Below are 6,949 nucleotides of genomic sequence, written 5' to 3' on the forward strand. Positions count from 1 at the left end.
CCCACCCTTAATCTGAGTGGTCACAATCTAATCAGCCACCAGCAAATATAAAGCAGGCAGAAAAACATGAAGCCATGAGACAGGCCCAGCCTTCCAGCCTACATCTTTCTCCCATGCTGGATGCTTTCTGTCTTCAAATATCCGACTCCAAGTTCTTTAGTTTTGGGAGTTGGACTGGCTATCCTTGCTCCTCAGCTTGCAGACAGCCTATTGTGGGACCCTGTGATCATGTAAGTTAATACTTAACAAACTCCCCCTTTATATACATAAAATATATGTATCCTAATAGAACCCTGACTAATACAGCTACCTTAGTGCAGCATTGCATTAAGGACCTTAATCCTTCAAGCTTAGGCTCTGCCATGTGACTGCCATTTCCAAGGTGACCTCTTCATCGAGGGTGGCTACCCCATCCACATTAAAGCCAGCAGAAAGAGTTGGACAGATCTTTTCCCCTTACATCATTTTACATATCTAAATTCAAAGGAAGCTGGCAATATACTGTATTCTAGATGGTCATATACACAGATAAAATATGCAGATTCTATTACCAAGAAAGAAGAGAACAGTGGATATTGGGGGATATATAGTTGTCTTTAATGCAAATAAATTAATGTGTATTTCATTTCTTTTATCCTTCATAGAATACAGTGCTGGAGCAGGGCAATATTAGATACTAAATTAAATGTAGGGTAATCCATATAGTTGTTGATTGCCTGTGTGAGAAGATTTTATGAAATTTCCCTTTGATTATTTCCAAGGGACAGATAAGGCAAAGTCATGCTTCTCTAGCAGTCTCTGGAGAGTGGAAAACTTTTCAATTCGAGATAGAGTTTACTAGAAGTAAGATGAATCGAAAAGGTGAAGGTTAAAGGCCAGAAGTCTGTAGAATGGCCACAGTAATGAGAATAATTATCCCTAAAAAGGAGTAAGGGAGTGATGTGGATTGGGTATGGACTCAGTGGGTGTCAGAAAATGCAAAAAGGCAATACAGAGGAACTTAGGGAAGTTAACTAGATTTTTTCGTGCTGATACAAATTGACCATGCCCACCCTGCAATATGGCATATACACTTTTAATACATTTTAAATTAAAGTCAGCATGACATATTAAAACACATTTGATCCTTCGTATCTGTGGGGCATTGATTCCAGGATGGTCCTCTTCACCCTCCAGATGTTCAAGTCACTGATATAAAATGGTGTAGCATTTGCATATAACCTATGCACATCCTCTCATAGACTTTATTTCTAATTAATTTTATTATTTTTAATTTTTGTGGGTACACAATGTATATATATGTGTATATATGTATACACACGTATATGGGATACATTACATGTTTTGATATAGTGATAGCTTAACAGGATGACTATAGTCAATAATAACTTGTTATTACATTTAAAAATGTAATAACATTCTAAAATAAGAGTGCAATTCGATTGTTAAAATAAGAGTGCAATTGGATTGTTTGTAACTCCTGTATACTTTAAATCATCTCCAGATTACTAATACCTAATGCAATGTAAATGCAAGGTAAATAATTATTATACTGTATTGTTTAAAGGATAACTACAAGAAATAAAGTCTGTACATGTTCACTGCAGAAGCAGCCATCCTTTCTTCTTTTTTAAAAAATATTTTTGATTAGCGGATACAGAGGCTGACTATATTCTCAAAATATGCAATAAAATTTCCTCAAAGACAGAATAAACTGAATGGAACAAATAGCTTCAGAGCCAGAGGGAACATCTTAAAATAACCTTGTTTAAACTTACAGCATCTTTGCTACTATGCCTTTTTATTCATATTTACCTTTAAAAATCACCGAAATTTAAAAAATTTAAAATATATTCCAAAAAACATTTTAAGCTTAAAAATTTCATCATAAATATGACGTATCCTTGTTAATAAATTTCAAATATGAAATTCCAGAAAGTAAAAATTCAATTTTTCGTAATCCCTACGTCCAAAATTAACCATTTGCTAGATAACTTTACAGGCTTTTTACTATGGATTTGTTTAGGCTGATTATGTGGAATAAAAATTTAACATGTATTTTGTGAGTTACAGGTAGGATGATACTGAATTACAAAGAGAGAAGAAAACATATACCAGATTCATAATTAGGAAATGTATTTATTCCAAAAAATGCATAAACGTAAGCTGACATACATGTGTTCATACAACAGCAACGTTTTATTTGTATTACCCCCATAATTCATGAAAAGTGAAGATCTTAGTGCTGCCAAAGAGGCACCATGATTCAAGGTTTTCACACATCTTGGATGGAAATTTCAATGAGTGTATTTTTTTATTGACGTCAAATCTGTTGCGACATAGCTGAGCTATTTTTTTTTTTTTAATACAAGAACCAGTTTCCTCTTACGACACGAAGAAAATGTTTACCGGAATTCTTTCTAGTGAAGAGATTTCACTGAATCACTTTCATGTTTATAATTAATACACTAATTTGAATCACATATAAATAAATTTTTCTAAGCACTAAGGGCCCTACTGTCAAGTTTCTCCAGCTAAGTCCCAGCTATTATTTCTATAGCAGCTCTCTTTTAATGTGCAGCAAAATTGCCCATAGTTTTCCTTTAAAATTGTTAATTAAGAGTGTCCAGGCCACGCGCGGTGGCTCACGCCTGTAATCCCAGCACTTTGGGAGACTGAGGCAGGCAGATCACAAGGTCAGGAGATTGGGACCGTCCTGGCTAACACGGTGAAACACCATCTCTACTAAAAATACAAAAAAAATTAGCTGGGCGTGGTGGCAGGCCCCTGTAGTCCCAGCTACTCGGGAGGCTGAGGCAGGAGAATGATGTGAACCCGGGAGGTGCAGCTTGCAGTGAGCCGAGATCGCGCCACTGCACTCCAGCCTGGGCGACAGAGCGAGACTCTGTCTCAAAAAATAAATAAATAAATAAATAAATAAATAAATAAATAAATAAAAATAAAAAAGAGTGTCCGAGTTTGGAAAAAAAAAACAAAATATTGTTACTTTCATGAACCTCCCCTTCATTACTAAAATTAAAAATGAATTAACCTATTTTACCATTTTGAAATAATTTTACAATTAGGAAACAAAAAAAACACTCAGTTCAGGAAATTTAAGGGCAAGGAAGAAGACACAATAAGGTTTGGGTTATTTATTACCAAGTTACCAAATGTTGTCTCTGTAGGTGTCTACGTGTACCTCCTTGGCGGTTAAGATGGAGCTCAGTACGGTCAAAGGAGTATCAGTGCACAAGTGACTAAGCCTGAGAGCTGTACTACCCTGTCAATGCTACTTAAAGAAAGTTAGCAGCAAGCTAATGGCGATGCCAAAATAGTAATTTAAAATTATTCAATGTCTGAGAAACTCTCAGTGAAAACCTCTAGGAGCAAAGATAAATTGTAAAATATCATGAGACATGAGGTGTGTGGGGATGTCATCTTGCTCAAAAACACTGCTTCTTATCCTCTTCAGTGTGACACCCTTGGTCTCTAGGGCGGGTTGAGATACTTGCCTCTTAGTTTGGCACCTCTCTATGTAGGACTGACAATAAATTTCTACGAGGAGGTCTGGTGAGATTAGAGGCCCTGGTAAATGATGGGAAACGTAAGCCTGTCCCTCAAAATTTGAATAACCACATTCCACTCAGGCTCCAATAGATTTACCCTTGGAATAAAAAGGTTTAGCTTGTCAACTTGTTTTCCTAGTTTGAGGCTCATTAGGTAAACAAATGTACAGTATATTGGAGAGGGTGTAAAGATGGGGTTACACTGGAATGTAAAAACTTCAGGAGCATGGGCGATATTGTATGTGCACCATGTTCTTATAACTGGCACAGTGCATGCTATGACTCATGCTGGGCTGCCAACATGTGTTTGTTTTATTAAATTAAACTAATAGCAGATAACCTGTCAGAGAGTTCCCAGATGGACAGCAATAGTGAAGAAAGAAATCATTAAAATGATTAGTCACTGGCCCTAGAAATAGGACATTACTGAGATAAAGTAAAAGCGATCTGGACCATAAGACAAAAAATATTGGCTCATGGCTCAGTTTTGATTACTTTGAAATTCATCTCTAGAGAAACACAAAGTAATAGGAGGAAAAGTAGGGAATCAAAAGCTGACCCATGAGGCAGGTATTTACGTGCGAATGGCTTATTTGGGGGAATAATCACAGGTAGTAATTTAAAAAATGACACAGGGGCAGAAAGGGAGCCCATATAGAGTATGGTAACCGGCAGAGTGTCTCTGTGGACCATAGAGTCTCAATCTCTCATGCTTACAGAGTGTCCATCACAGAAATGTTCCACCTGTGGGTGAGAAAGTTAGCATATTCATCCACCAACTCCCATCTGGCACTTATTTGTAACATCTCTAGAGTTCATGAACTGCTGTGCATTTTCTGTTTGCCCCACATATGAAGCAAACAGAATTCAATGATCAGAGAGAACTCAGAAGAAAATCCAAGGTACTTGCAGGAGAAAAGCAAATGTGAAGACTGGAGATATCAACAAGGTACTGACAGCGTCTGCTACAGAAGCTCAGGACAACTTGCTAGTCTTGATTCTGTGACTAGAGAGTTGTGAGACCTTGACCAAGTCACATATCCATTTCGAGGCACAGCTCCCCACTAACAAAATGGGAGAAATTTATTCCAGCCTGCCACAGCTCATGGTGGCCAAGTCCATAAAGTGAGATAGAGCATCTGTATTCAACAAACGGCAATTGCCATTTTTGTTTTCTGAGCCTTAGAAAACTGTGATGAATTTTCTTAGGCAAAAACCTAATTAAATAAAAACCAAGATGAAACTCACACTTAAAAAGTGGGAAATATACAGCAAATTGGCCAGTGAATGTGTCCAAAGGTGTGAAAAACAAAATAGATGGCTAGAAGACTCATTAAGGAGTTTTGGCATCATATGTCAAAAAGTAACATATCTATTAAGAGAGAGGAAAGAAGGGGAAAGGGGAAAATATTGAGGGAAGGATTGTTGAGATGGTTAAGAGATGGTTAAAGATTCTTAATCTTTACTCAGGGCATATTTCTTGGTGAACAGCCCTTTTCCCCTTCTGCTCATTCTCAAGGTGGTTTATCACTTCATAGCTCCATGAATTCATTGCACAGGCCCATTGAATCACAAAAGTATTTCTCACTTAAGTTCCGTACAGAAAAATCCCACAGCCACTGCAGTTTGGAAAGCCAAGGATTTAAATTATTTTTTCAAAAAGTGAGAATGAAAATAGTCCCATTGCACCCAGAAACCCACCACGAATGTTGAGACAAGGCTAACTAAAAAGATTACCAGGGAGAGTAAAATGTGAGAGACGTGATTCCCCTTCCAGTAAATGCTTCCCTGGGAAAGGCGTTTGTTAACTCCTACTGAAAAATAGGCCCGCTGTCCAAGTCAGCAGTGAATTACAGAAGAAATGGTGCAAAACTTCACAGCCTGGAGAGAAAACCCCAGTGGCACTGAAGTGGAGCTGTGAAGTGATTCCCATATTTCAATGAGAATTATTTTATCTTTTTGCTAAGTCACTGAAATAAACAATCACATCTCTAAACTGTGAAAAACAGGAAGAAATACTGGGAAGATTTATAATACACATGTTTCTACTCCCTGTAGAAAAATGAAGATAGTAAACATAAGTGCATTTCTGTGACATCCAAAATTAACAAAATAGTGTCAGTATGTTGTAGATAAAAAGCTAATGTTCAAATAGATTTAAGTGACTTCCCTATGGCCACAAAGCTGAGAAACGGTGATGTTGAAATGGGAACCCTAGCCTTCTGAACTTTGATTCATGCTTTTAAATCCCAGTCATAGCTATAAGAGAAATATCTTGGAATCCAATTGTGTTATCATATTCCTGGATATGCTTATTTTTTCATCTGTATTATTTATTGGAGTTTTACAAATGATTTTCCCATTTCTGTAATAAAAGTCAAAACATATTTGCTATAGTTTTAAGTGTGTATTATTTTATAATATGCCATTCTCCCACTTAAGGATTTGGTTTCAGATCCAGATTTTGATATTCATTACCTCTAAGCAACCCTGTGTCATTTCTCACATGTAAGTTATGAATAACAACATTTGCCTTAGGATTATATTCTGTCTCTAGGTCCTGGTGAGTAGTGTGTGTTCAATAAATGGCAGATGTTATATTTGTTTTTATCCCAAAGCATGTGAATATACACTTTGTGCACATAAACAAAGGTTAATTAAACAGAATTACACATATGCAAAATGAAAAACTAGAAGAAAGAGACGAGGAGGGTGCCAAGAAACAGCAGTAACAAGAAACACAATTAGCAAATCATTTTTTTTTCCAATCGTGTGCAAGCCAGAAAAAGAGAAATAACAATGTGGTTGTCATTAACTGGGTTAGTATCTCTTCTCTAGCAACCTGTATTTCTCTTTATAACACTCACTTCATTTGATATATTTTTTCTTTTTGGTAATTTATTTAGTACTGTAAGCTCTATGAAGTCAAGCACTTTTTCCTTCCTGTATATGTAGCAGATAGAATAGAGTTGGGTACAGAGGACTCTCATCATATTTTGACAGCTCAACTCTTTACTCCTCCCTCTCAAATAGCCCCCTGATTTGATTTTGGCAAATAATCCCTCTCTCCTTGTGCGATGTCAGTGGGAAAGTAAATCTATGTGCCAACATTTCACCATGTGGGTCCAAGTGATCAAATGCTTCTCTCTGGCTACAGTGGGGGCAAGCCTAATGCCTAAATTCAGCAAACCAAATACTCTCTCTTGAAAGTTTGAATTCTGAGTAAATGTCCACAGTACAAAATAAATATTAGAATGTATTTATTTCACTTTCAGTGTCCTGATCAAACTATTGACTGCTATGCTATCATTGTTGTTGATTCTCCTTCTAAATCCCCACATAGGCATTTGTTTCTGCCTCTGATAAGGTCTGCATACACT

Source organism: Chlorocebus sabaeus, chromosome 14 (assembly GCF_047675955.1).
Source record: "Chlorocebus sabaeus isolate Y175 chromosome 14, mChlSab1.0.hap1, whole genome shotgun sequence".
In the NCBI taxonomy this organism is placed as follows: domain Eukaryota; kingdom Metazoa; phylum Chordata; class Mammalia; order Primates; family Cercopithecidae; genus Chlorocebus; species Chlorocebus sabaeus.